The sequence below is a fragment of the Haliaeetus leucocephalus genome, unplaced genomic scaffold (genome assembly GCF_000737465.1).
Source record: "Haliaeetus leucocephalus isolate CR32 unplaced genomic scaffold, Haliaeetus_leucocephalus-4.0 Scaffold450, whole genome shotgun sequence".
Lineage (NCBI taxonomy): Eukaryota > Metazoa > Chordata > Aves > Accipitriformes > Accipitridae > Haliaeetus > Haliaeetus leucocephalus.
Genome location: NW_010972886.1, coordinates 19,969,976 through 19,979,565, shown reverse-complemented (window position 1 = coordinate 19,979,565; position 9,590 = coordinate 19,969,976). Strand labels below are relative to the sequence as shown.

The 9,590-nt window shown below is 40.0% G+C and overlaps 1 long non-coding RNA gene across 2 annotated transcripts in view; it reads left to right on the top strand.

Annotated features, from left to right (window-relative positions):
* Window positions 1-3,166, top strand: part of LOC104836361 — a 9,343-nt gene extending 6,177 nt beyond the window's left edge. For both annotated transcript variants that reach the window (XR_774838.1, XR_774837.1), the window contains 2 exons: window positions 2,417-2,592; window positions 2,894-3,166. This is a non-coding gene — a long non-coding RNA (uncharacterized LOC104836361). The remainder of the gene's footprint in view (window positions 1-2,416; window positions 2,593-2,893) is intronic.
* The last annotated feature ends 6,424 nt before the right edge of the window (window positions 3,167-9,590 follow it).

The following is a 9,590-nucleotide window of genomic DNA, read 5'->3' as shown; positions in this document are numbered from 1 at the left end:
CCCCGTGTTGGGCACAGCCGGTTCCAGCTCCAGGATGGATCTGATACTGGTCAAAGCTGAGACAACCAGCAGCGCTGGGAGCCCCTCTGTGATATTTAAGAATGGCTAAAAAAATGCTGTGCAGAAGCTGGGATAGAGAAAATGGGAGTGTGAAACAGCCCTGCAGACCCCAAGGTCAGTGAAGAAGGAGAGGGAGGAGGTGGCCCAGGAGCCAAAGCAGAGATTCCCCTGCAGCCCGTGGGGAAGGCCATGGTGACACAGGCTGTCCCCCTGCAGCCCACAGAGGCGTCCACCGTGTGCTGCCGAGTGGGTGAGGGTTGGGCAGCTGGCACTACGGAGGAGGAAGAGGCAGAGAGAGGAGTGTTGGGGTGGTGAAGGTCTCCTGCCAGCACCGGGAGCTGTGGCGAGGTGCACGTCCTCTCCTCTGTGTCCCGGCCCATCTCTGCCACCCTTCTTCAGATGTCTGCCTGCCTCCCTGCCTCTGTCTCCCTCTCTGCCTGCCCACCTACGTGTACGGCTCCTCAAAACTTGTTATTCTTCTGCCAACTCTGCCCAGTACCCTGTTGCCTTTTAAATTTTTAATATGTCTCTCTCTAACCAGCTTCTCCCTGTTTTTCATTTTTTTCCGCACCACCTTATACCCTGCTACTTTTTAAATTTAATTTCTGTGTCTTCCCCTATCTGTCTCCCTGACCCTATACGTTAATTCCTCCCTCTCTGTCCTGTACCCAGTTGCTTGGGACTGGCTGGGCATCAGTCAGTTGGTGGTGAGCAACTGTTTTTGTTTGCATTGCTTGTTTTTCTTGGGTTTTCTTTTCCTCTCTCTCTGTTTTTTTTGTTTTGGTTTTTTTTGTCTTACAACTTTTTAAAAATATCCTTTTAATTATCAAACAGTTTTTGTATCAACCCATGAGTTTCTCACATTTACACTCCCAATTCTCTCCAAATCCCACTGTGGGGGAGTAAGTGAGCAGCTGTATGGTACTTAGTTGCCAGCCAGGGTTAAACCACAATGCTACAGCTACTTTTATGGAGCTGCCTATTGCTGTTTTTAATTATTTCCTGTCTGTTGTGTACCCTGTTGCTTTTTAAAATTTTCTTTCTATGGCTACTTTTATCCAGTTCACTGTCTATATATTTTTAGGTTTTTTCATCTCTGTCTTGCACCCCATCGTTTTTTAAATTTTCTTTCCATATCTCTGTTTATCTAGTTTTTCTCTCCCCATTTCTTTAATTTTTTCCTGTCCTGTATGCCACCATTTTTTATATTTTCCTTCTATGTCTACTTTTATCAAGCAGTGTGTCACAGCTTTTTGATTCTTTCCTGGCTGTCATGTACCCTGCCACTTCTTACATTGTCTTTCTATGTGTCTCTCTATTATTCACCTTATCCTTTTTTTTTCCCTAGCCTTTCTTTAATGCTGTCACTGTTAAAAATTATCTTTCTATGTCACCTTTTATCCAGTTCACATTGGTTTTTAATTTTTTTCCTGTCTTGCACTTCATCACTTTTAAATTTCCTTTCTATTTCTCTATTTATTTAGTTTGCTGTCACTATTTTTTAATACTTTGTCTGTCCCGTAGCCTGTTGCTTTTTAGATTTTGTTTCTACATCTTCATTTCTTTAGTTTGCCGTCCCTATTTTTCCTTATTCCCATCACTTTTAAAAATTTTCTTTCTATCTATCTCTGTTAACCAGTTCTCTGTCCCTATTTTTTAATTCTTTCCTGTCCTGTACCGCACCACTTTTTAAATTTTCCTTCTATGTCTACATTTATGAAGCTGCATATTACTGGTTTTTAATTCTTTCCTGTCTGTCCTATACCACATCACTTTTAAAATTTACTTTCTATGTATCTCTCTCTTTTTCAGCCTATCAATATTTTTTAATTTTTTCCTTTGTCTTACACTCCATTGCTTTTAAAATTTCCTTTCTATGTCTCTGTTTTAGTTCGCTGTCCCTATTTTTTTATCTTTTGTCTCTGTCATGTAGCCCATTGCTTTTTAAAATTTACTTTATATGTGTCTCTATTTTTCACCCTATCCTTAGTTTGTAATTTTTTCTTGCCTTTCTTTAATGGCATCACTTAAAAGTTTTTTTTCTGTATCAGCTTTTATTGTGTTGCTGTCCCTATTTCTTAATGTTTTCCTGTCTTCTGCCCTGTTGCTTTTAAAATATTCTGTCTACTTTTATCTAGTTCACTGTCTTTGTTTTTTAATTTTTTCTTCTCTGTCCTGTAAAAGGAACTAGGCCTTAAGCTTTATTGTTTCTAAGACTATTCATATTAGACATATAACTAATAATTAGAAATTGTTTTAGATATAATTAATAGAATGCAGGTGCTTATAAAATAATATGCATAAGCTGCTCATTTATCCTATGCATCTCCCCTTCCATGGCTGGCTTGAAACCCAGTCAAGCTGAATCAACAGAAGAAGGATCATACATCTTAGACCTAAGACATGGTGTGGACACATATTTAGCTAACGTTGGTCACAAGAGCATTGCAGACGCCTTTAGAAGACCTTGAACAGAATAAACAAGAAGACAAAAAAAGAAAGATGATAATAAAGCCAATTAGAAGAACACAGGTGTGCATTCCACAATAACGGGCACTTGGCACAAAAGAACTCAATTCAGCAGTTTATCTTGACCAATTAGACTGAGACAAGCTTCTCATGTTTAAGCTGATATAACCAATTATATCTTATGCTTATGCGCATGTACAGAGTTGGTATAACCAATTATGTCTTATGTTTATGCACGTGTACAGAGTTGATATAACCAATCACATTTTATGCTTGTGCGCGTGAACAGTGACTTTGCAGAATATGTGACTATAAATATGTGTGTGTTTTAGCAATAAAGGGTCATCTGCTTTCAACTTTACAGCCATCCGTCTACTTCAGTCTCCTCAAATGGTGACCCCGACGTGGTTGCGGGCCAAGAAAACGCTGGAATTGCTGGAAGCGCGTCCGGAGGAGACTCTAGCCGAATGATCATCTAGCCAGCCGGACTGAGAGGACAACCTTCTCCCGGGAGATCAATCACCCTGCTCGTTTGGAAGTAAGGTGAGCGGCTAGAAGGATTAAAATGGGTGCCCAGATGTCTGCGGAAGAAGGAGCAATTGTACAAATGCTTTTGCATATCCTCTCCGTGAGAGGGATTAAGCATGATTACATATGATGCTGAAGTGGCTTAAGGACCACGGTGCCCCCACTTCGAATGCAGAAGTCTTTGAGGTTAAAAATTGGGAAGAAATGGGAAAAGCGATTTGGGACTTTGTATCACGTGGGGACGCAAAGGCTCAGAAGATCTCAGCTACGTGGAGATCGGTGCTGGAAATGTTGAAAGCCCTTAAGGCAGAAAAGGAGGTGGCTGCTGCTGCAAAAATTTCAATTGAAGAAGCCCCGGAAAAAAAGAAAAGTGTGTGTGGTGAGGTGGTAAATAATTCGGACAGTGATGAGGAATTAAACACCGAGGGAGATGTCATTAATGGAGGCAATGATCAACCTTTAAGTAACCTGCCTCTCAAGCAGGGACCTATCCCCTCTGCACCTCCCTATGAGGCAGATACATCCCCAGGAGAAGCTATAAAAAAGCGATGGAAGAACATAAATGATAAAATGTTAATCGAAGGTCTAAATCCTGTGGCTTTTCCAGATACAGTCAGGCAGAATGCCCCAAACGTGTGGCAACCTTTCAATTGGGATTTAATAAAAGAAGTACGGAAAACGGTAATGGCTAATGGACTGTCTGCTCCATTTAGTCAGGCATTATTGGAGAATATATTTTCTGGTCAGATTTTAACGGGCTTTGACTGTACACAGTTGGCTACAATGATTTTAACCCCGACTCAGTGTCTATTATGGAAGGTGAAATGGGCAGAATTATGTGATTTAGCGGCACTAAGAAATTTGGACCGCCCAGAAGGAGATCCGCAGTATATGATCACTACTGCACAAATGATGGGGACTGGTGACTTTGCAGATGTTAATAGGCAAGCAAGGCTACCGGTAGAAGCATTACAAGAATCAGCTTCCTTAGCTCTGAAGGCAATGTTAACCTTGCCTGAAGCTGGAAAGCCAGAACAATCATTTACAAGTATAAGGCAGGGTAATACGGAACCTTATATGTCCTTTATTGATCGTCTGCGAGATGCTATTGAAAAGCAAATAGATAATGCTGATGCCAAAGAAGCATTGATAATAAAACTGGCCGTGGAAAATGCAAATGCAGACTGTAGAAAAATACTACAATCGATGCCAGGAAGAGTGACACTAGTAGATATGATAGAGGCCTGTAACAAAGTTGGGTCTTTGGAGCATAAAACTACATTAATGGCCAATGCTTTTGCTGTAGCCATGCAAATGGATACAAAAAATGTTAAGAAATGCTATAAATGTGGACAACCAAGACATTTGCAATTTCAGTGTAAAGAGGGGCGAAACAAAGTGGAAGTTGGGCTTAATATATGCCCTCGTTGTCATAAAGGGAGACATTATGCTAACCAATGTAGATCTTGTTTCACAAAGAAAGGTGTAGCTCTGCGACCTCGAGGTACCCCATTGCCAAGAAACTACAAGAAGAGTGCAAGGAGTGGTGCGATGACCCCAACAGCTCCGAAAGGATCCCAGAATGGCACCAGGAAGGATGTCTGGCAGAATTGCCAGCCCGAACAGCTGGAAGTGCCGGAGTGGATGTCTCAACAATAGAAACCATTCTACTATGGAACTCTCAGAAAACGGGCCAAAGTGGATTCCAACTAAATGGACGAAACCTTATGCTGAGATTGATATGGAACGCGCTGACTGTAGTAAGCAGCGTGACAGTGACACTGGTGATTGATCCACATCGTTTAACGCCGTGGGACAGTAAGAATGTTTGGGTGACCCTGGCTAAAGCTATTAACAAAACCTCTTTTTGTGTGTCATTGGCACTACCTGAACAGCCTTTTCATACATGTTTGGTAGGAGTACCGTTAAAGAACAGTGCAATGGTGCTCCAGGGAGTCAATGGGTCCAGATCGGCCACCCGCAATCGGGCCTGTAATACTACAGAGTCAGGTGGGCGCCTCTGTAGCACTACAGAACAATGTGTAGAAAACTGGGACAAATGGAAGGACTTGCTGCCTAAGGCAACCCAATGAACCCCAGGAATTGAACATTTTACGAAGTCTGGGAACCCCAAAGTGTATTTACTTTAAGCCTCCTTATGGAACAGAAGGACAAGACATAACTCCCGAAAAGCCTTTGTTTAAAAATGCATCTCTTTGGTGTAACAAAACAGCCACTAATAAGTCCCTAGGAGTTGCAGAACCTCAAAAACTGCCTCCGGGAGTGTTTTTGATATGTGGAGATAGAGCTTGGCCTGGACTCCCTTCCAGCGGGAGGGGAGGGCCTTATACATTGGGAAGATTAACTTTGCTTACTCCAAATGTTAGCATGATTTTTAAATCATACTAATTTACATAGATGTAAGTGAGATATTTTAACCAACAAGTGTGATGATAACGTGGATTTATGGAATAGGGGAGAGATCATTGCAGCTAGCCTATTAACCCCCGGTGTAGCAGCCGCAGGAGCTTTAACGCAATTAAGAAAGCTGTTGTGTTGGTTAGGCAAACAGACAGATCAAACTGCAAGACTACTGAGTGATTTGGCATCTGACATTCAATCGATCAGACACACCACTTTACAGAATCGGGCTGCTATTGATTTTTTGCTATTAGCTCATGGGCATGGATGTCAGGATTTCAATGGAATGTGTTGTGTGAATTTGTCAGATCATTCAGAATCTATACATAAAAGTATTCAGAAGTTAATGGATCAGACAAAGAAATTGCAAGAAGATGATGGTTTTTTTGGCTTAGAGCATTTAGCTGCGGGATGGGGACTTGAGAGTTGGTTTGTATCTTTGTTAAAAATCGGGCTTTTATTCTTATGTATTTTATTAGGTATAATGTTGCTTTTACCATGTTTAATTAATTGTGTTCATAGGTCTTTGCAAAGGGCAATACAGCAGGTGTTAATTGTCAAAAAACAAAAAGGGGGAATTGTGGACACATATTTAGCTAACGCTGGTCGCAAGAGCATTGCAGATGCCTTTAGAAGACTTTGAACAGAATAATCAAGAAGACAAAAAAAGAAAGATGATAATAAAGCCAATTAGAAGAACACAGGTGTGCATTCAACAATAAAGGGCACTTGGCACAAAAAAACTCAATTTGGCAGTTTAATCTCGACCAATTAGACTGAGACAAGCTTTGCATGTTTAAGTTGATGTAACCAAATATATCTTACGCTTATGCGCATGTACAGAGTTGATATAACCTATCATATTTTATGCTTGTGCACGTGTACAGTGACTTTGCAGAATATGTGACTATAAATATGTGTGTGTTTTAGCAATAAAGGGTCATCTGCTTTCAACTTTACAGGCGTCCATCTACTTCAATCTCCTCAACATGGGAGTAAGTGATTAACTTTAGACTAAGATAAATTAATAGAATAGCCTGAGTGATTTTCAGAAATTCAAAGGTCATCTTTGATGTGTAAGAAGATAAGTGATTGTGGTGACCGAAGACCTTCTGCCTATGACCACTAACTTCAGAAGAACCGGGACACAAGAATTGATGAGATAAAATGATGAATGATAACGACATGGGAACAGAGATCGACTGGAAAATCACAAAGACTTTGGACTGGGACAATGGGTGGTAAAAAGGTATATGACATTGGGAAATTTTTGGAAGGTTGCCATTCACTGCGGTGGTGACCCAACTCTGAGTTGTTAATAAAGCAAACCTAGAGAAACACACATTTGAAAATTCTTTAACAGTCCTGTACCACATAGCTTTTAAAATTTCCTTTCTGTTTCTCGGTTTTAGTTTGCTATCTTTATTTTTTAATTCTTTCCTGTCTGTCCTGTACCCTATCACTCTTTACAGTTTCTATGTCTACTTTAACCTATCCACTCTCTTTATATTTTACGTTTTTCCTGCCATGTAGCCTCATTTTAGTTTGTTGTGGGTATTTCTTAATTTTTTCCTTATTTCCTCAATCCCCGTTGCTTTTAAAATTTTCTTCCTACTTTTATTCTGTTCACTGTCTTTATTTTTTAATTAATTCTTGTCTTTCCTTAGTGCCCGCGCTTTTAAAATTTTCTGTCTATGTCTGTGTTTTAGTTTGCTGATGCTATTTTTTAGTTCTTTCCACTCTTAATCAACTGGCTTTTTAAAATTTTCTACATTTAACTAGTTCACAGTCTTTACTTTTTATTTTTCCCCTTGATTTTCCTTAATGCCATTGCTTTTTAAAATTTGTTTTCTACTTCTTTTTAGTTCAATGTCGCTATTATTTAATTTTTCACATTTCCCTAATGCCTACTGCTTTTTATATGTTCTTGCTATGCCTATGTTTATTCCCTTTGCTGTCTTTTTTTAATTATATCTTGTCTTTTGATAGTGCTGTTGCTTTTTAAATGTTCTTTCTATGTCTCTGCTTTAGTTCGCTGTTCCTATTTTTTAATTTTTCCCTAATCCCCCTCACTTTTTAAATTTTCTACTTGTATTCTGTTCACTGTCTTTTATTTCACTGTGTTTTCTTTTCATTATTTCTTGTCTGTCCTTAGTGCCCTTGTTTTTAAAATTTTTTATTCTACATCTGTCCTAGTTCACCATGGCTATTTCTTAATTTTTCCTTATTTCCTTAATCCCTGTTGCTTTTTAAGTCTTTTTTTTCCCCCCTACATTTATCTTGTTTGCTGTTTTTTCTTCATTATTTCTTGTCTTTCCTTAGTGCCTTCATTTTTAAAATTTTCTTTCTATTTCTGTGTTTTCATTTGCTATCAATGTTGTTTAATTCTTTCATTTCTTAATCCTTTGGTTTAAAAAATGTTGCTTCTATTTGTGCTTTTATCTAGTTGGCTGTCCCTCTTTTTAGTTCTTTCCTGTCTGTTCTGTACCTCATCATTTTTTAAATTTTCCTTCTATGCCTACTTTTGTCAAGCTCCCTCTCCTTATTTTTTAATTCTTTCCTGCCTGACATGTAGCCTGTTGCTTTGAAAATGTCCTTTGTATGTCTCTGTTTATTTATTGTCCCTATTTTTAATTTTTTTGTTTACTTCTCCTACTCCTTGTTGCTTTTAAAATGTTCTGTGTGCTTTTATCCTGTTCGATGTCTTTAGTTCTGAATTATTTCTTGTCCTTCCTTAGTGCCGCTTTTTTTTTAGATTTTATTTCTACGTCTCCATTCTAGTTTGCTGTCCCTGTTTTTTAATGTTTTCATCTCTTAATCCCTTGGCTTTAAAAATTTTGTTTCTATGTCTACTTTTACCTACTTTGGTGTCCCTATTTTAATTTTTCTCCTGTCTGTACTGTACCTCATTGCTTTTATAGTTTTCTTTCCATGACCACTTTTATCAACATGCCTATCCTTATTTCTTAATTCTTTTCTGGCTGTCATTTAGCATGTCACTTTTAAATTTTCTTTCTATGTCTGCTTTTATCTAGTTCACCGTCTTTATTTTTTATTATTTCTTGCATTTCTTTAGTGCCTTCGCTTTTTAAATTTTTTGTCTATTGTAGGAGCAGCTCAGAACACCTGGCATTTGAATCAAGAGCGAACATTAGAACTTGTTGTGCTGCATGTTTGCCAAGCCTTTGAAGAACTAGTTTTACAAGGTCAGGTCGGAGGACTGCCTGGTGTGTGCCTGGGAAGATGTGGCTGAAGACAGTCACGAGTATGTGTGTGGAGTGTGTTTAAGCATTCTGAGGACTGGCAAACATCCCAGCAGAGCCAGGTATGCGCTCCTGTTTTAGTAACATATAGATGTGCGGTAAGAGGTCTTTTTGCCATTGCTTCAGAATCATCTTGTTGTCATCCCAAGTGCCTCTTTCATCACCACATTTTTGGTGCCCCATGTGAGGCTCCAGCAGACTGCAGAAAGCTCAGACAAACTTTCCAGCGACCCACAACCCGATGGGTGAGTAATTGTGGCCACAATTCCTTAAAATAAGGAACGGTAGCATCCGGTGAATGGAAAAGCTACAGGGTTGTGTAGAATAGCGCTATGGGACAAGCTGTATCACAAGAGCATTGTTTATACTTAAAGGTTTTGCAACAAATAGTTCCTGCAGCGGGACATAAGCTTACTGAAAAGCAACTAGAACAGTTACTGCTCGTGGTAAAAGAACATTGTAATTGGTTTCTGCAGAACAGTACCTTTTATGCAACGCTTTGGGAAAGAGTGGGGCTTGCAATTCCTGTTTGAGCTATTATAACATGGAAATTCCTTTTTGCCGCTTTACAACCATTAAAGGCTTCCGAGACTGATGCAGAACAAAAACCTGAGGCTGATGGTGGTAATAACCATGACTCTAATGATGTTATTCCATCGGCTCCAGTGGACCCCAAACAAGAACCAGATTTATATCCCCCATTACCTCCACCGCTGCCGTCCCACCACCGTTAACGCACACCCCCCGCCGGCGGGCAGCGGGCGGGCAGCGGGCGGGCAGCGGGCGGGCAGCACGGGCTTCGGGGGGGTGCCGGCCCCCACCACTGCACGCGGGGCCCTGCCGCCGCCC